Source organism: Triturus cristatus, chromosome 4_2 (genome assembly GCF_964204655.1).
Source record: "Triturus cristatus chromosome 4_2, aTriCri1.1, whole genome shotgun sequence".
NCBI lineage: Eukaryota > Metazoa > Chordata > Amphibia > Caudata > Salamandridae > Triturus > Triturus cristatus.
This window is the reverse complement of record NC_140586.1, coordinates 474,984,483-475,005,161: the sequence shown is the minus strand read 5'-3', so window position 1 is coordinate 475,005,161 and position 20,679 is coordinate 474,984,483.

Sequence of the window (20,679 nt, the reverse complement as noted above, 5' to 3'; positions counted from 1 at the left end):
GGGGTGGTACCGGAAGAGGAAGAGGAAGAGGACATGAATGGGCACGTGTCATCTCCCGGCAGCAGTGTTTCCTCTAAGAGCCTTTCTCCTGAAGAGTTGGAAGATAGGGAGAAGGAGAGGGAATACAAGTTAGAGATGGCAAAACTTAAATTAGGAGGGCAGTTGGAATTAGAGAATGCAAGACGCAAAAGAGAAGCTGAAATGGAGAGCAAAAGATTAGATTTTGAAAGAGAGAAATTAGTGTTTGAACGTGAGAAGATGTTGAGGGAGATGGAGCTTAAAACTAAGAGTTTAGAGTTGAATCCCTCTGGTGGCAGCACTCCATCTGTGCCTGCAGAAAGTAGGTTTTATTTTCCCAAAGATGTGATAAATGATTACAGTAGAAATGAGGATATTGGTCAATGGTTTAAAGCATATGAGTTAGCATTGTTGGCCCACCGGGCCCGAGCTGACCCATTGGCAGCAGGATGGTGGTCCCTCCAGGGAGGAATTTTGTGCTGAACAGAAAGTGTGCCCTTCTCTTGTGGGTATGAGGCAGCAGGCCTCAGCCCAAATGACAGGTGATCAGTCAGGATCACATTGGATTTACTGGGAGAACGACCTCCTGTATAGCGAGCCTAAGGCTGCTGAGCCTGGGTTAGCCCGTGTGCTGGTGGTACCCCAGCGCTTCAGAGCCTTCCTACTGGGGTTGGCTCATGACGTTCCGTTAGCTGGACATCTGGGGCAGGACAAGACCTATGACAGGCTTGTCACCCATTTTTATTGGCCCCAGATGAGAAAGGATTCAGACATCCATTGTAGGACCTGCCAAACTTGCCAGGCAAGTGGGAAAAGTGGGCGGAAGCAGAAGGCTCCCCTCCAACCTTTTCCCATAGTCAGTACCCCCTTTGAGCGAGTGGGGATTGACATTGTGGGGCCACTGGACCCCAAGACAGCCATGGGCAACAGGTTTATCCTGGTCTTGGTGGACCATGCCACCCGGTACCCGGAAGCCATCCCTCTCCGCCTAGTGACGTCCCCCGTGGTGGGACGGGCACTGATGGGTGTTTTCTCCCGCATGGGGTTCCCCAGAGAGGTGGTGTCAGACCGGGGCACCAACTTCATTTCTAATTATATGAAGTCTCTGTGGAAGGAGTGTGGGGTAACCTACAAGTTTACCACTCCTTACCACCCTCAAGGTAATGGGCTGGTTGAGAGATTCAACCGGACCCTAAAAGGCATGATTATGGGTCTTGAAGAACCAATGAGGCGTAAATGGGACGTCCTCTTACCATGCCTGCTGTTTGCTTTCCGTGAGGTGCCACAAAAGTCTCTGGGGTTCAGTCCCTTTGAGCTTTTGTATGGACACCCGGTAAGAGGACCTTTGAGTCTGGTCAAAGAAGGCTTGGAGCAATCTCCCAGGAAACCTCCCCAGGATGTATACAGTTACATGCTGGCCTTTAGGAACCAGACTCGGCGCTTCAGAGATCATGCTCAGGTAAATCTGGAGGCCAGCCAGGAGGAGATGAAGCGGTGGTACGACCAGAATGCCACTCTGGTTGAGCTTCAACCTGGTCAGAAAGTTTGGGTCATGGCCCCTGTAGAACCTTGTGCGCTCAAGGACAGGTGGACTGGACCATTTGAGGTTGTGGAGAAAAAGAGCGATGTCACCTACTTGGTGGACTTGAAGTCTCCCAGGAATCCCTTGAGGGTCCTGCATGTCAACCGGTTAAAGCCCCACTTAGAAAGGTCCGAAGTGGGCATGCTTCTAGCCACAGATGCTGGAATGGAGGAGGAGAGTGAGCCTCTTCCTGACCTCCTGTGTGCAAAAGAGCAAGATGGGTCAGTGGATGGTGTTGTCCTCTCTGACACACTGACCCTTGAGCAGCAGCAAGATTGTCGCCATCTGTTGGGACAATTCCCTGATCTGTTCTCCTTAATCCCTGGTGTCACTCAGTGGTGTGTCCACGATGTGGACACCGGGGACAGCACTCCTGTGAGGCACAAGGCCTACAGGGTGACTGACAAGGTCAGAGCATATATCAAGGAGGAGGTCTCCAAGATGTTTGCCTTAGAGGTGGTTGAGTCCTCTAGCAGTCCTTGGGCCAGCCCAGTGGTCTTGGTTCCAAAGGCTGCAGCGCCTGGTGCTTCACCAGAACTTCGGTTCTGTGTGGATTACCGAGGACTCAATTCAGTCACTAAGACTGACGCACACCCCATCCCCAGAGCTGATGAGCTCATAGATCGGTTGGGGGCTGCCCGGTACCTTAGTACGTTTGATCTAACGTCTGGGTACTGGCAGATCGCCTTAACTGATGGGGCAAAAGAGAGGTCTGCATTCTCCACATCAGATGGGCACTACCAGTTCCGGGTTATGCCCTTTGGGATGAAGAATGCCCCTGCCACATTCCAGAGGTTGGTCAACCAGGTATTGGCTGGGCTGGAGGATTTCAACGCCGCCTACCTGGACGATATAGCAGTGTTCAGCACCAGCTGGGAGGAACACTTGCGCCACCTCCAGGAAGTGTTGTTGTCCCTGCGCAGAGCAGGCCTCACAATCAAGGCCAGTAAGTGCCAGATTGGGCAGGGTTCAGTGGTGTACTTGGGGCACCAAGTAGGGAGCGGCAAGGTGGCCCCCCTGCAACCCAAGATAGATACCATATTGGCTTGGGAAACACCCAAAACCCAGACTCAGGTGAGAGCCTTCTTGGGTCTCACGGGTTACTACAGGAGGTTTGTCAAGGGTATGGCAACATTGTGCACCCCTTAACCTCGCTGACTTCCAGGAAGCAGCCGAGACTTGTGATCTGGACTGACGCCTGTCAGAAAGCCTTTGACACCCTGAAAACTGCAATGTGTACAGCACCGGTCATCCAGGCACCCGACTTTTCCAAAGAGTTTATTGTCCAGACGGACGCTTCAGAGCATGGTGTGGGGGCTGTTCTAGCACAGATAAATGAAGAGGGCCGAGACTTACCTGTAGCCTTCATCAGCCGGAGGTTACTTCCCAGGGAACAAAGGTGGAGTGCGATAGAGCGTGAGGCATTTGCTGTGGTCTGGGCGCTGAAGAAGCTAAGACCCTACCTGTTTGGGACTCACTTCCGGGTTCAGACAGACCACAGGCCCCTCAGATGGTTAATGCAGATGAGGGCTGAAAACCCAAAGTTGTTGAGGTGGTCCATTTCCCTACAGGGAATGGACTTTACGGTGGAACACCGCCCTGGTACAGATCACGCCAATGCTGATGGTCTGTCCAGATTTTTCCGCCTTACTGATGAGGACTCCCTCGGTGAAGGGTAGTTATCCCCACATTTCAGCTGGAGGGGACACGTGATAGACCTGGCATCATTGGCATGAGTCTCTCCTCCATTTTTTTCTATTTGCCTCCTCTCTTTACGATGTTTTTGCTGGAATATTGCTTTGGGCACTGTGCCACTGCTGATGAGTGCCACATGGCAAGTGCTCCCTATGTTAAATTGTTACATTGATTGGTGTTACCATGATTGGCTTGGTTGACTTACTGTTCAGACCCTAGTCTAGTGCACTGCGTGTGCCAAGGGCGTGTAAGTTAACTGCTGCTGGTGGGCTTGCAGCACGGGTTGTCCCACCCACAGAAGCAGCGTGTAAAATGTGTCTCAGGCCTGCCATCGCAGAGCCTGTGTGCAGTCCCTGACTGCCATGTCGACTTGGCAAGGAAACCTACTTGCCCGTCTCTAAAACCTTCACTTTGCCACATTTCAGACACCTCTAGGGTAGGCCCTAGGGCTGGGTGCATTGTTGGTAAAAGGTAGGTCATGCCCTGATGTGTGTGGCATGACCTAATAGTGAATTACAGCCATTTTCGTTTTTCACTATTGAAGGGCTACCTGCCTCCAATAGGCCAGACTGGGCAGACTGATTATTAACTCCATTATAATCTATCTGACTCAGGGAGCATGGTAGCAGGTCGAGTTTAGTATCCCTGAACTCAGAAGTTAATAACACACCCTTTAGGATGGATGGTTTTTAAATTCTGTGTTTGAAAATAGCCCTTTTAGAAAGTGGCTATTTTCTTGTTCAACTATCCACCGGTCTCTGCTGGTTTGGTGTGTGTGTCAGGGGCTGGGTGGCTCCAGAGGTCTGAATGAGTCAGTGTGGGGTGAATGAGGCATCTACACTTAGAGTGGAGGAAGAGTAGTCCCTGATAGCCTGCCCTGCCTGACACAATGATGGCTCCACCTCCTGCCGGGCGACTGATAGCCCTGCTCCTGCCAGTGACAATACTGGCTCTGCCTCCTGCTGGGCGGCTGAGGTCCCTGCCCTGCTCAGTGAATGGGCCAGGTGCCTCTGCCTGGCAACACCCACAACAAACCCAGGATGGGGGGAATTTCCCTGCTTGGACAAACGGAACAAAGCAGAAAAGGGGTATAAGAGAAGGACCCCTGAACCAAGAACTCAGATCACTTCTGACAAGGAAACCTCTACCAAGGACAAGAAGCCTGCTGATCTAAGGACTTGCCTCCCCCTTCTGCCAGTGTGCTGTTTGCTGGGGGGAACCTGAAGCTGCTTCTTTATTTTTGCCAAGGAACAAGGAGAGAGGAACTTGGTGTGTACTCTCAAAAAGCTTGCTAGAAAATCTCCAAGGGCTGGAAGAGTGCCAGCCTCCTGTTGAAGTCACAGGGCCAAAGGACTTCACCATCTGCTGAATTGCTGGTTGCTGGAAAGTGTTATTTCCAGTGCACAGGGGAAATCTGCAGTCTCGACGTCGTCGACGCCGCCGAATCCAGCTCGACATCGTGAGTAACGGCTCCAGTGTTCCGAGTCTTCGCCGCCGGCCGCCGGGCCCGATCGACGCCAGTAGCGATGCCAGGAGTAGTGAGAATCGGCTCCAGCTCCAAGTGACCCCGTCTTGACGCCGGTATCGACGCCTCTGAGTAGTGAGTATCGGCTCCAGCTCTAAGCGACCCCGTCTCGATGCCGCTGCTGATCGCATCGACTCGACGCCCTTCTCGACGCCGTGAGCGCTGCTCCGGCCCGACACCTCTCGACGCCGCTGCAGATCGACCCGAATCCGAGGCACGATCGACGCCGACCTCGACGCCGACATCTCATCGCCGTGGATCATCGTTTTCTTCATTTCCAAAGGTACTGTGTTTGTGGGTTCTGTTGCAACTCCAGGCTCGACGTAGCGCTCCTCGCGGTCGATGCCGAACCTTGGGAATATCGTAAACTCGACGTCGTGTGACTCCTGTGGGGGTCACATTGTTGCCAAGAACTGTGTTTTAAGAAGAATACTTACTTTTGTTGCTAAAGAACTATTTCCTAAGCAGAAAATTTACCTGAACTACTATTTTTCCTTCCAAAGAGTATTTATTAAGATTGTGGTATATTTTTTTCGTTATTTGGTCTTGTGCTAAGCCTTATATAAAAATACTATTTTTATAATAACTCCTGTGTTGTGTCCATTTGTAGTGTATTCACTTTATTACTGTATGTGGTCATAAATGCTTAACACACTGCCTCTGAGATAAGCCTGTCTGCTCTGCCAAGCTACCAAGGGGGTAGCAGGGGTTATCTGAGTGTGTAATCCCCTTGCCCTGACTAGAGTTGGTGGGTCCCTATTTGTCAGAAGTGTATACCTCTGCCAACTAGAGACCGCCGGTTCTAACACCAGGCACAACCCCTGCACTCTTGCAATCACTCAGGCAATACACATGCACTCCTCCAATCACCCATGCAGTAGCCATGCACTCATGCAATCACCCAGGCACTACCCATACACTCATCCATTCTCTCAAATACACCCATGCACTCATCCATGCCCTCAGGTGCTGCCACTGCACTCATGCAAACACACAGGCACTACCTATGCACTCCTTCAATCGCCCAGGTGCTACCCATGCATTCATGCAATCACCCAGACACTACCTATGCACTCATCCATGTACTCAGGCACTACCCCTGCACTCTTGCATTCACTAAGGCAGTACACATGCACTCCTCCATTCACTCAGGCAGTAGACATGCACTTATACAAATAGCCAGGCACTACCCATACATCCATCCATGCCCTCAGGCGCCACCCCTGCACTCATGCAATCATATAGGCACTACTTATGCACTCCTTCAGTCACCCAGGCACTACCCATGCAAATATGCAATCAGCAAGACACTACACATCCACTCATCCATGCTCTCAGGCATAACCCCTGTACTCTTGCAATCACTCCGACAATACACATGCACTCCTCCAATCACCCAGGCAGTAGCCATGCACTCATGCAATCACCCAAGCCCTACCCATGCACTCATCCATTCTGTCAAATACTACCCATGCACTCATCCATGCCCTCAGTCACTATCCCTGCACTCATGCAATCCTACAGGCACTACCCATGCACTCCTTCAATCACCCGTGCACTATCAATGCACTCCTCCAATCACTCAAGCACTATCCATGCATTCATGCAATCACTTAGGCACTACCCATGCACTCATCCATGGAGGTACACACTACCCCTGCAGTCATGCACTCAGCCAAGCAGTACAGATGCACTTCTTCAATCATGCAGGCACTATGCATGCACTTATTGAATTACCCAGGCAGTACCCATGCACTCATCCATGCACTCAGGCACGATGCATGCACTCATGCAATCTCACAGGCACTACCCATGCACTCCTCCAATAACTCAGGCAGTACACATGTACTCTTCCAATCACTGAGGCACTAACCATGCACTCATAAAATCACTCAAGAATGTCTTATGCACTCATCCATGCACTCAGGCACTACCCCTGCACTCTTGCAATTACTCAGGCAGTAGCCATGTATTCCTCCAATAAGCCAGGCACTACCAATGCACTCATCCATGCACTCAGGCAGCACCACTGCACTCATGCAATCACCCAGGTACTACCCATGCACTCCTCATATCACCCAGGCACTACCAATGCACTCCTCCATGCACCCAGGCACTACCCATGCACGCATGCAATCACTCAGGCACTACCCATGCACTCATCCATATACTCAGGCACTACCCCTGCACTCACTCAAGCACTACCCATGCACTCCTCCAAACAAACAGACACTACTGTTGCACTTGTGCAATCACCCAAGCACTACCCATGCAGTCCTCCAATCATGTGGGCACTACCCCTGCACTCATGAAATCACCCAGGTACTACCCATGCACTCTCTCTCAGGTACTACCCATGCACTCCTCCAATCACCCAGGCACTACCCATGCACTCATGCAATCACTCAGGCACTACCCATGCACTCTTCCATGCACTCAGGCACTACCCCTGCACTCATGCAATCACTTGAGCAGTACACATGCACTCCTCAAATCACCCAGGTACTACCCATGCATTCATACAATCACCCAGGCTCTACCAATGCACTCATCCATGTACTCAGGCACTACCCATGCACTCATCCAATTACCCAGGCACTACCGATGCACTCCTCCAGTCACCCAGGCACTACCCATGCACTCATGTAATCACTCAGGCACTACCCATGCACTCATCCATGCAATCAGGCACTACCCCTGCACTAATTACATCACTCAGGCTGTACACATGCACTCCTCCAATCACCCAGGCACTACCCATGCATTCATGCAATCACTCATGCACTACCTATGCACTTCTCCATATATTACACTTGCCGCAATTCATACAACACATAGAGGTTTGTCAATTGTTAACCAAATGGGCAGTACTAACAAGAACAATTTTTTTCCTCTTTTTTCTTTTAAATCTTTTTTGTGTTTTTTAAATTCTTTTTTGTATTTGCTTGGTGCTTTAAAAAATGGAAAAATCATAGAATGAACTGAGAAAACATTCTCAAACATTTTGCAATTTAAAACGCATTGCAAAAACAACAACAAAATTAACAACGGTGGTTTCTCACAGCAACCACAATAGCATTCACAGATTGCTCTCCATAACAAAGAACTTTTTCGCATTTAATGCACCGCTGCTCAAGTCCAGCAAACTCAGGTATTATTTGGGCTCTTTGGGTTGTCGTTGAAGAACCTGAGAAGGAGCTATGCCCTGCGACTTGATCATCTTGCAAAATTTGTTTCTGTAGCTCACGACGAGGTTGCTCTCGCGCAAGATGACGTGGATGCATTGTCTGCAGGTGTTTTATCATAGATGGAGTGCCACTGGAGTATTTTTTATCAGATCCACGAGAGAGGACAATTTCACATATAGTGCATGGCACCTTGAATGCATTGAATTTTTTTTCAACAGCTGGAATAGAAAAAAAGCCCGCACGACACTTTCATATCGTAGACAAGGGTACAGGTCGAATGGGTGAACGGAATTACCCCAAATTTGGCAGGGAGAAGGGTCTTGGTCTAGAAAGCACGCTTTTGTTTATTTGGTGTAAATCCGTTCAGTAGTTTTTGAGAAATATTGAAATTTACAGATATCGATATTTGGGAATTCTGCCATCTGATTGGCTGAGGCGTTACGAGCACAAGCTTGCTGCTGATTTGCTGAGAGCGCTGCGAGCGTTTGCACCTAGGAAGTGTTGGTCGCCATTTTGCGACTCAGTTGAAGCGAGTAAGGGGGAAAAATGGCAAAAATGTGGGAAAGAGGAGAGTAGGAGCACTGTAACCTCTGTGAGGTGTTTAGGGTGTGCTATAGAGGGGGTGTGAAGCGAACTACTCATACCTACCGGTCTGAAAGTGCTGGGTACGGAAATTAAGTGAGGTATTGCGTAGTCTGATGCTGATAAGGTGAGCTGCTGCGGGAGTCGGAGATGAAAGCGTGAGCCTAAACTGTGTGTCTTATGGTGTGAAGTCATGTGCCCTGGCCGCTGCAGCACACCTGTGGAAGTAATGTCAGCATGTGTTTATACCTACTAGGATGAACTACTGACTCCTACTGGTTTGAAAGTCCTGGGGTACGGAAAATATGTGAGGTATTATCTAGAGTCTCATGGTGCTAACCTGAGGTGCTGCCGGAGTCAGGGATGAAAGCGTGAGTCCAAACTATGTGTCATATGCTGTAAAGTCATGTGCTCTGACCGCTGTGCCACATTTGTCAAGTAGTGTCAGCATGTAGTTATACCTACTCAGAGGAACTTTTGTTTTGAACATTGTAACTTGTGTATGGTGCTTAGGGGGTGTTATACAGGGAGTGCAAAGGTAAATTTGCGCATATCAAATCAATACGGTATTTGTAAAGCGCAAACTACTCACCCCTATCGGTCTGAAGGCCCTCGAGGCCGGCATGAAAATTATGTGAGCTATTAAGTGAGCTATTGCCCAGAGTCACATGGTGCTGAGCTGAGGTGTCTAAAGGTGTCCTTCATAAGCATTTCCAAACCTACCCCAGTCAATATGCCTAGGTCATTTCCACCACAATGCACAATCATGAGGTCAGGGTGTGGAAGATGCAAAGAGGTTTTAACTAAAGGTAGCAATTGGTGCAACTTCAATCTTCTCTGTGTAAACCATTTAATGTCCACATTTTGTAAACCTAGGTCTAAGTCAATATGTCTGTGTTCTGCATACCTCTTGCACCTGAAAATATAGCTATGTCCTACGATCCACACTAGCATTTTGAAGGTATGGTTGAAAGGTATGGAAAGATGTCTGTAGCTCATGCAGTTCCTTGGTAGAATAAGAGATATGTTTAAAGATGGGGAAGTACATTTTTTTGCCATACAAAACGATACGTGATTGGGAGTTGAAAAGCATTCTTTTTTAAAAGTAGGGTGCACATTCGTTTTGTGGAAAAGCATCTTTATGATTGGTTAAGAAAAAGCTGTTTCAACGTGGAGTACATATCATAGGATACAATTTGCTCAACTGAACCACAGCTGGTACTTGCATTTGGAAGGCACTGTTCGAACTTAAAACAATCGTGAACTTTTAACCTGCACGTGCCATTAAATGTTCAAGAAAATGTTGCAAAAAAATATCGTTAAATTAAAAAAAATTGATGAACTTTTAACCTGCACGTGTTGTAGAATGTTCTAGAAAGTGTGTTGAAAGAATACGTTGCACTTCTGACTTCTATGTGTTGTTGAATAATAAAAAAACAGTTTATATGGAAAATTAAAAAGAAACCAATAGAGAGAAGTTTTGAAATCTAAAAGAATCAAGAAACTATTCTAATTTGTTCTTTACATGTGTTTATGTGTGGAGCAACAAAATTATAGACACAACAGCACCAGAAAGAGGAAGAAGCAGGGAGTGGGGGGACAGGGGAAGATGGGCAGAAGGGCACACATGCACAATTAGGTACAGCAGAAGTATATACAAACAATGGCCAAAATGAAATACACCTACAAGGGGCACAAGTCACACAATCCGCCAACATCACACCACTGAACGAGCATAGAAGTGAAAACCATACGGCATTGATACAGGATGTGTACAAAGGCCGGTCGTTGGTGTTGTGGGATGTCTGCGACCGTGGTTATCATGGATGAGATGCCCAGCACGTGGCACATGGGCGAGTTCACTGTGTGTTACATTGCCAAACAGCTGCTTCTCCCTCTCACGAGCCCCTACACTTTTCTACGGTGCGCTGTTGTATCTCGTGCACTCGTACGGCACACCATTGTAATGCCTATTCGCGCATGTCCTGCTACATTCAAACTACACCATCACAGTGCCTTTTGGAGGTGGTGCATGGCACTTTACAACATCGAGTGCTGCGGCCTTTGTGGCAGGCCACACCAGAACACAGAGACACACTTACCGCACTTCCTGTACACGGACATTTCCGAGACACCCTGTTCCCCTTGCCGGATAGGCACACCCCTGCGCTGACCTGTGTACTCCGGACCAGCACATGCTGGTTGTGCATGCAGAAGGATGCGGGCGTAGCTACATGTCCAGGCTCACTGCTAACGCTGAGGTGACTGCACACTGTGATGTTGCAGGGCTTGTGCCTATCATGCTAAGACAATGACCACAGGGACACACTTGCTCAGATGCGGGTTTGGGGGGCATTGGCGGTCCTGGAGTTGTTGCAATGAGTCTTGTGGCCCTCATGGGTATCCATGCATCATGCTCATTGATTCTATGGCACCTGTGGGTGTTCTGGTGTGGCTCTTGGCTGTGTTCCGTTTCATGGTGCAGGTAGTCGTCCTGCTTAACACCAGCAGAAAGCAGGTGTAAAATACCTGGTGCTAACGTGCCTTATCGCTGGAATTTGTTTCGCATTGCAGTTGGTGTGAAAGTTGTGATGTGATTTTTTTCGTGTGCAGAACAATATACAAACTGAGCAGTGTATCTCGTCCAGATCCAGCACTTGACGCACTATTCCCAATCAATATAAATACAATGAGAGTTCTTAATTGATTTTGTGTGTACACTGTAAGTGCAGCCACTACCTCAGTGCAATTCAATACAGGATTTTAGTATTTAGAATAAATCGCAAAGGTGCACCGCATGTCTTTTTGTACGGGAAGGGCTAGTCTGCATTTCATTATCAGCACTTTAATGAAAGTAAAGTTGAGATAAATCTAACACACTTTTCAGAAGTTGGTGTAAACTGCAGACATCACCAGTATTCCCACGATAAGTGCCCCAAAATGTAACACCATGGTGGAGTTCATCAAATAACAGTAATAAGAATAAGAAAGAGTCACACATCAGTGAAGAGAACAACCAAAAACTTTATTAATTGTTTTTTAAACTTTATTTTTTATAAATATATATGTAAACGATAAACGAAAAACTATTTGCAAAATGTATTTTTTTATTAACATATATATAAATGATAGACTAATAAACAAAATGTAACAAAAATAATAGAAAACAAGAAGGCAGAACACTCCTGTGGGGACCATGGATGTCGACGACAGAGCCTGGAAAATAAAGCACAAAATAAGGACAAAAAAGCCAGAGAGAAAAAGAGAGGGAAAGAAAGAAAGGGAGTGAGAAAGGGAGAAGGAAGAGAGAGAGTTAGAGAGATAGAAGGGAAAGAAGGAAGAGAGAGAGAGAGAGAGACAGCGAAAGAGAGAGAGAGAGAGAGAGAGAGAGAGAGACGGACACTGCCGCCTCTGCGCATCCATGAGCAAGTAATTACCTGGTGCCACCGGAGTGTGCAGCAGTGGGCACTCCACGTGCCTGTCAAAACTCCACGCATCCCAGATATGTTGCTGAGTCATTAATGGCGGATACAACATCAGCTTCTCCGCGGATCTCACAGATGTCGCTGAGTCCTGAGTCATGAATGGCGGAGACCATATCATCTTCTCCACGTCCCAGCAGATCTCACACATGTCACTGAGTCCTGAGTCATCAATGGCGGAGACCACATCAGCTTCTCCATGGCCCGGCAGATCTCACACTTGTCGCTGAGTCCTGAGTCATCAATGGCAGAGACCACATCAGCTTTAGGGGCCGCTAAGCCTGTGGAACTCAAGTGTGTGCATGTGGTAGTAGGCCCCTGATGGCCATAAGAGGTTTGGGTGGTACCAGCCCTGTGCATCTGAAATCCGCGCCAAGGGGGGTGGTAGGCCCCTGATGGCTATACAGATCAGGGTACAACTAACCTACTGCGCAACATTGCAAAGACTCTTTATGGTTGAGACACGTGGAGCGTCCGCCATCTAGTCAGCACCGGCAATAAAGGATGTGACATTGTCGATCTATAATATTTGTGTGGTCACATGGCCTGTGACGCATGTGCCGGATGGGTGTGGTGTGTGTGCAAACCTGCCCTGAGGGAGTGGCTGTGAGATGTTAAGAACTAGACCACTGACCTGCACACCAACAGCGAGTACGCCTGTGACAGGTAGCTATGTTGGGCCAACGTCAGAACGTAATCGCAGTGGCCTGGCGTGGCGTACGACGGAACAGGACAGGGATCGCTACAATAACGCATATGGCTCATAGTACTGCATCTGTGAGTCGAGCGGACGGGCCGCAGCTGGCCCTCTGCGAGCCTGGGTGCGAACTGTTTATAACTCACACTACATAAGCATTGAAAAACCATTTTGTGATTCAGTCCGTCAGCTGGCATTTGTCCGAGGCATTTGTGAAAACATATCGGAGTTCTTTCTGGGATAGATACCCCTTTGAAGCTACCTCTCCCCACATCAGCAGGTAACACACCCTTTTACCACATTACCATCATACCCCCAACAACCTTCTTGGGCCTGGAAGTGTCCCCGATATGTACATATAAAAACATTTATTTAAAGAAAAGAACAACAAATAAGACTGAAGGGAGTCTGGTGCTGTGGTCGCTGCCACAAAGTTGGGGTCACTGCCATTCAGGACTCAGGACTCAGGACACAGTCCCACATGTGGGATCGGCTTGTGTTAAAGAGGGTTAGTGAGACTATGTGTCGCCGGCCTTGCATATCGAAATATGAGTCACTGATCAAAGGGAGTGTGGTGCTGTGATCGGTGCCACGGACTTGGGGTCACTGCCATTCAGGACTCAGGACACAGTTACACATGCGGGATCGGCTTGTGTTAAAGAGGGTTAGTGGCACTAGAAGTATTGAGACTGTATGAGCCTTTGATGATGCTTGGTGTGGACGGGCCGCGCTGGGAGCAATGTGTCTTGGCTACAGGACTGCGTCATGTGGAATCAGGACTCTATCTCAATTGTGAGGCATGCTGACCGTAGTGTAGGCCAGAGGTAGCGGTGAGCAAGGACCCACAGCCACATGCATACGTTGGTGGCCCCACCGGCCTGCATAGTGGAGGTTCAGTGGCACCACGTGTCGATGGCCTTCCATATGCAAATACCCCTCACTAATCGGGAGTGTGGTGCTGTGGTCGTTGTTACGAAGTTCGGGTCACTGACGTTCAGGACTCAGGACACAGTTACACATGTGGGATCATTTTGTGTTGAACAGGGTTAGTGGCACCACGTGCTGTTGTCCTTGCATATGGAAATATGCCTCACTGAAGAGAGGGAGTCTGGTGCTGTGGTCACTGCCACAGACTTGGGGTGACTGCCATTCAGGACTCAGGACACAGTTACACATGTGGGATCGGCTTGTGTTAAAGAGGGTTAGTTGGACTACGTGTCGCCAGCCTTGCATATCGAAATATGCCTCACTGATCGAAGGGAGTCTGGTGCTGTGGTCGCTGCCATGGACTTGGAGTCACTGCCATTCAGGGATCGGCTTGTGTTGGACAGTGTTAGTTGGCACCACGTGTCCAAAATTCAAATTGTGAGGTCTGCTGCCCACAGTGTAGACTGCTGAGTGTTCATTTGTACTTGAAAATGAATTTGGTCATTGTACCAAAGCTATAACTGATATAAAAAAATGTTCAAGAAGAAAGGATATTATGTAGATTTGAGGCCTGTAGTAGTTACTTGCCTAGTGGACTTTGTAGTTAACGAATGAAGAAATTATTTTCATTGTGAGCCCTACTGAGTGCAGTGTAGGCATATGATGAAAAGATGAAATAAGTATAGAATATATTGACAAAGTGTTGTATTTTCTGAGTACACTCTTGTTAGAAATTAGCATTTAAAATTGGAATTGCGAGCTGTACTGCCTGTAGTGTAGACTGCTAATCCATGTTAGTTTGCATTTGAAGATTAATTTAGTCATTGTAGTAAAGGTATAACTGATATAAAAAAAAACATCTTGAAGCGAGGATACTAAAAGGATAATATGTAGGGTGTAGGACTGTGATAGTTAGTTGCCTACTGGAGTCTGTAGTTGCATATGGAAATACCCCTCACTAATCAAAGGGAGTGTGGTGCTGTGGTCGCTGCTACAAACTTGGGGTGACTTCTATTTAGGACTCAGGACAGTTACACATGTTGGATCGGCTTGTGTTAAAGAGGGTTAGTGGGACTACATGTTGCCGGCCTTGCATATCGAAATATGCCTTACTGATCGAAGGGAGTGTGGTGCTGTGGTCGCTGCCAAGGACTTGCGGTGACTGCCATTCAGGACTCAGGACACAGTTACACATGTGGGACCGGCTTGTGTTGAACAGAGTTATTGGCACCACGAGTCTGGTGCTGTGGTTGTCTCACGAAGTTAGGGTCACTACCATTCAGGACTTAGGACACAGTTCCTCATGTTCCTTGTGTTGAAGACGGTTAGTGGCACCATTTGTCGCCGGTCTTCCACAGTGTAGGCCAGAGGTAGTGGTGAGCAAGGGCCCACAGCCACGTGCATACGTTGGTGGCCCCACCAGCCTGCGTAGTGCAGGTTTAGTGGCACCACGTGTCGCCGGCCTTCCATATGGAAATACCCCTCACTGATCGAAGGGAGTCGTGTGCTGTGGTTGCTGCAATTCAGGACTCAGAACACACTTACACATGTGGGATCGGCTTGTGTTGAACAGGGTTAGTTGGCACCACATGTCGTTGGTCTTCCACAGTGTAGGCCGGAGGCAGCGGTCAGCAAAGGCCCACAGGCAGGTGACGTTGACTTGAGCTGCACAGATTGGGAGCATGTGGTCTTCTTAACCCATTATAGTGTCTTACACAATTTGCGTCGCTACTAATCTTGAATTGTGAACCGTGTAACCCCAGTGTAGGGTGGAGGCAGCGGTCAGGATGGGCGCACAGCTACGTGGCGATGATATATGGTGCAGTGAGTTAGTAGCACCTGAAGCACACAGCGTATGTGCACCATGCAATGATGCGTGGCCTGGGCGGGCCGCACTGGAAGCAAAGTGTCTTGCGAACTGGACTGCGACATCTGCAATCGCCACTGCATCTGAATTGTGAGCGCTGCTGTCCGCAGTGTAGATCGAAGGCAGTAGTCGGTACAGACATAAGTCTGCGGTGCTGTGCCGCTGGGTTCACAGGGAGTCTGTGTCGAGGAGGCCTGCTGTTATGGTGGCAGCCACGTGCCAGGGTGAGGGCTGCCGCTGTGACAGACTCGTTGGTCTTCCCTCAAGTGAACCACGCCTAGGGCCTGGCCAATTTATTCATACTGCTACGCTGGAGTGGCGTACGTTGGAGCAGCCCACTCCGCTTCCGCTTCCAGGGGGGGACAACACAGCTACATGACCGAGATCTTCCCCACTGCCTGAGGTAAAATGGTTGCGTCCACTGTGCACTACACTACAACTATCAACAGTATATCTCCACATGGAGAGGTTTGTTCTTTGCATAGTGAGGTTTGTGCAGCACATAAGCGTTACACTTGGCATTGTGTACTTTATTGTTGAAGGGTGACTTCCCTCCTTCATATATAGTTTGTTGCCACATCTCCCAACATTCAGCTATTGTGTGGCTGAGGGGCATGGGGTTTTGGGAAGGTCCGTTGTCCTGGTTTGCGCTGCCGTGGTGGTATTTGGAGGCTGGTGCGGGGGGGATGTTCTGGTGGTGGTGGCTCTGGGTGTTGTGGTCTTGTTGCGTGTCGGACCTGCATGATCAGTAGCTCAATCACGTGTTGGTCTTTAGTTGTGGCTGTCAGTTGGGTCCAATTCACGGAGTAGATAGTCGACCTCCTTACACCAGTTAAAGGTCGATATTAATTTGTTACTGCTATCTCGGCTTGCAGATTTGGCTGGTCGTTGAAAATATGGGGAAGTGGTGTTTTAGTGTTTTTTTTGCACGGGAACACCTACTTTGCATTTCATTAGCGTTAGTTATGGCTCTCGTTTGTGGCGATTTTGTTGGCGTAAGGTATCAATGGAAGAGTTGGGAGATTTGCAGTTTTCACCAACTTGAGAATGGGTTGAAAATTTTAAAAACACAGAAAAAAAGATGGGTTTAATGAACATTATAATTAGAAATAAGCATTTAAAAAACCTTTGAAATTCATTGAAAAAACCATGGGATTCAGGCACGTTATAGTTAGAAATTAGCATCTAAAAAACCTTAGAAATTCACAGAAAAAAACCATAGGTTTCAGGCACGTTATAGTTAGAAATTAGCATTTAAAAAACCTTAGAAATTCACAGAAAAAAACATAGGTTTCAGTCATGTTATAGTTAGAAATTAGCATTTAAAAAATCTTAGAAATTCACTGAAAAAACCATAGGTTTCAGGCAGTTATAGTTAGAAATTAGCATTTAAAAACCTTTGAACTTCACTGAAAAAATCATAGGTTTTAGGGGTGTTACAGTTAGTTGGACATTTCACTCATAGAAAACCATAGATATTCTCCTGTTATAGTTAGTTGAGCTAACTATAACTCACGCCCCTGCAATGCACTGCTGATGATATCACATATTACATCATTCATGACATGGTCAGTGACATCACTGATGACATCTCAAATGACATCACTGATGACATCATCCAGTGAATGTGTGTTTCTATAAAATGTAAATATGTTTTATATGTATATGCCAAGGTGTATTGAAGAATGAATGGGTGTATAAGAGTCAGGATGGATGATTAAGTAGGTGTGTGACTGACAGTATAAGTGAGTGATTAATTGTGTCTTGCTTAATTCATGTGTTAGCGACTGATACAGACATTCACACAGTTTAGGTTGTCAGTTGGTGTGTAAGCAGTAGGCAGTTATAGTTAGGACCTATTTTCCATAGGAAATCCGCAATATTCTATTTGGAATAACATTAGCGCCGATTGACGAATCTTCGCAAACTTTTCCAAACTTTTGGCCAGCTCTGGTCCGCTCCTATCCTGAAAATTTCACAGTGATTCGTCAAGCGGGGGCCGAGAAAAAAAGCGGTTTCCAAAACGCATTTTCCCCATGCATTTTCCCATAGGACCTGTTGACGCAGCTACAGCCCGAACTGCTGAACGGAATTACACCAAATTTGGCAAAGAGGTAGTCTACAGTTCAGACTCATGCCTTTTGCTTAAATGGTGTAAATCCGTTCAGTAGTTCCTGAGAAAATTAGAGTTAAAAAGATAGATATATCTGGGCGGAGCCTACCCACACATCTCATCGTGATATCTGATTGGCTGTCAGTACTTCATCCAAGAAGTGTTGGCAGCCATCTTGGGACCAATATACATGATAGCACCTCATTAAAAAGCATTGCAGTTAATAGAAGGTTTTCAGACTTTAGTTACATTATAAATCATTTGTTGATGGTACTATACCCATTTTAGGAATTGTGGTGTGTTCTAAGGTGATTTTACCATGTGAAAAAGCCTTCTGCTGTGATATCATGAATCATGTTTGAGAGAAAACTATTTTCTCATGCTTTTCCCACAGAGGTTCGGAAGGTGATCTATAAGCTAAACTGAGAGCACATTTTCTGTAAATTCACATTATCTTTCTCAGTCATGTGAGAATGAAGTCTGACATTCTCAGTAAAACATGTACATCCAACAAGGGCAGAGACTGTCAGTTGATTCCTTTGTGTTCTACTGCAGCTTCTCAGAGTGTTCTAAAGAACAACTAGAGCGCTAACAGTCCTACTTATGACAAAAGTATTGCACACCTGAAGCCATCTTGATTGGAATAAAGTGGTAACTTTTAAAACATTTAATTTAAAAAGGAACAAAATGAGGGGGTTCATTTTGCCATAGAAAGTATGATCAGTGCTGCAGAAAGAAAAATTAGGGCACATTTTGCGTGACTTCTCAAATCCTCTTCTATTTCATTAAAAAATTCTGACATGCAGACTGAAACATGCACTTTCAATACCAGCAGCAGACTTCCCTGGTGAGAAGTAGCTTTACTACAGTGATCTAATAAGCAACTAGAGTGCTAACATTCTGAATTTATGGCAAATGTGTGACACATCTGAATGCCTTCTTGATGGAATCAAAGTAAAAAACTGAAAGTATTTCCTACTGAGGAGACTGTAGTAAATGAGGAAATTAGGAAACTTCATAACAAATAAGTCTCCCAAAATGGCCACCAGAGACAAAAGAGCCCAAATGTAGCTCAAATATCACCCAGATGTAGCCCAAGTATAGCCCGATGACAGAATGTCCCAGAGTGTTCTAACAAACAAAGAAAGCGCTAACAGTCTTACATATGACAAAAGTATGGCACACCTGAAGCCATCTTGATTGGAATAAAGTGGTAACACTTAAAACATTTAATTTAAAAAGGAACAAAATGAGGGGGTTCCTTTTGCCATAGAAATTATGATTAGTGCTGAAGAAAGAAAAATTAGGGCACATTTTGAGTGACTTCTCAAATCCTCTTCTATTTCATTAAAAAATTCTGATATGCAGACTGAAACATGCACTTTTATTACCAGCAGCAGACTTCCGTGGTGAGCAGTAGCTTTACTACAGTGATCTAATGAGCAACTAGAGTGCTAACATTCAGAATTTATGGCAAATGTGTGACATATCTGAATACCTTCTTGATGGAATCAAAGTAAAACGCTGAAAGCATTTCCTACTGAGGAGACTGCAGTAAATGAGGAAATTAGGAAACTTCATAACAAATAAATCTCCCAAGATGGCTAGCAAAGACAAAAGAGCCCAAATGCAGCGCAAATAACACCCAGATGTAGTCCACATGTAGCCCAATGACAGAATTGTGCAAAACACTTATTTTTTGTGAAGTTGCAGTTTTATATAGTGCAGACTTGTCATGTATTGGAGTGCTTTACACGAACATTGGTTACATTACATCACACAAGATCAAATTCATTTTGGTTGTAGACATGGGGAGATTAAGTGATATGACCAAAATCACAGAATGTTGAGCTGAAGCAGAAACTCCAACCTGGTTCCCCAGTTGCAAAGTCTGCAGCTCTGGAAGTAACACCACATCCTCTCCCCTAGGTGCAACATTTAATAAAGTGGTCAACTGGATAAAAAAACATAAAGATTACAAATAATTTAAAAGTTCTTTGTCGCTATTTGAAAACTCAGAAAATATGTCCTCATTTTAGTTTTTTAGAGCACAAACCATAATTTTGATGCAAATAAGACCCTCTCATATATGTAATTCCTAAAGGAAATGCTATAGGTATTACAGTTTTAATTACATCAAGGTGACGTCAGGCGTTCCACACTTTTGTAATAAATATAGAGTGTTAGCAATCTAGTTGTTCATTGGGATACTGTTGAGAGGCAGAGGCCAAGGACACGGACTCTGAAAATTGAAGGCAGGTAGGAGAGTGCAGAGGCAACAATTTGACCACACTGGGCAGGCAGGAAGGGCAGTGGCAGCACAACAGACTATGGAGGGTAGTGGAAAGGGGGGCAGGGGTAACAAACCAACAATACAGGACTGGCAAGAGAGGCTGTGGAAATATAATAGACCATTGTGGGCAGAAAGAAGAGGCAGTGGTAGTACAACCATACATGCCAACAGACCCGTTTCAGCCAGGAAACGTCCAATGTTTTTAAGATCAAATGGGCTTTATTTGATCTGTCTCCTGTCTACAATCTCCTCTTTTTCAATGTAACTCAAAGTGGAAAATCAATCCCCAAGTTTTTTTCCCAAAATCTCCCTCTTACCAAGTTTAAAATGTTCGCAAGTATGGTACATTGGATCATGGTAAGCAGGAGGAATTGGGGTACGGACATGGACTTGGATAACAGAGGAGAGGAGGGACATGGAGAGGTGCACCAAACTGACCCTACAGGGCATTCATCAGGGTTTGCAGCAGCGCAATACACCACACAGGGCATGCGGGAAGAGAGTGCAGCACAACAATCCATAGAAAGCAATAGGGAGGGGACAGGACCATGCACATGGACAACCAAGAACAGAGGGGAAAGAGGCAGTGGTAGCTAGCTGACCACAATGGACAGACAGGAGAGAAAGCTGCAGCATAACAGACCATAAAGGGCAGGAGGGACTGATCAGGGGCATTACAATGGAACAGACAAGCCAGGAGGGAGGGAATA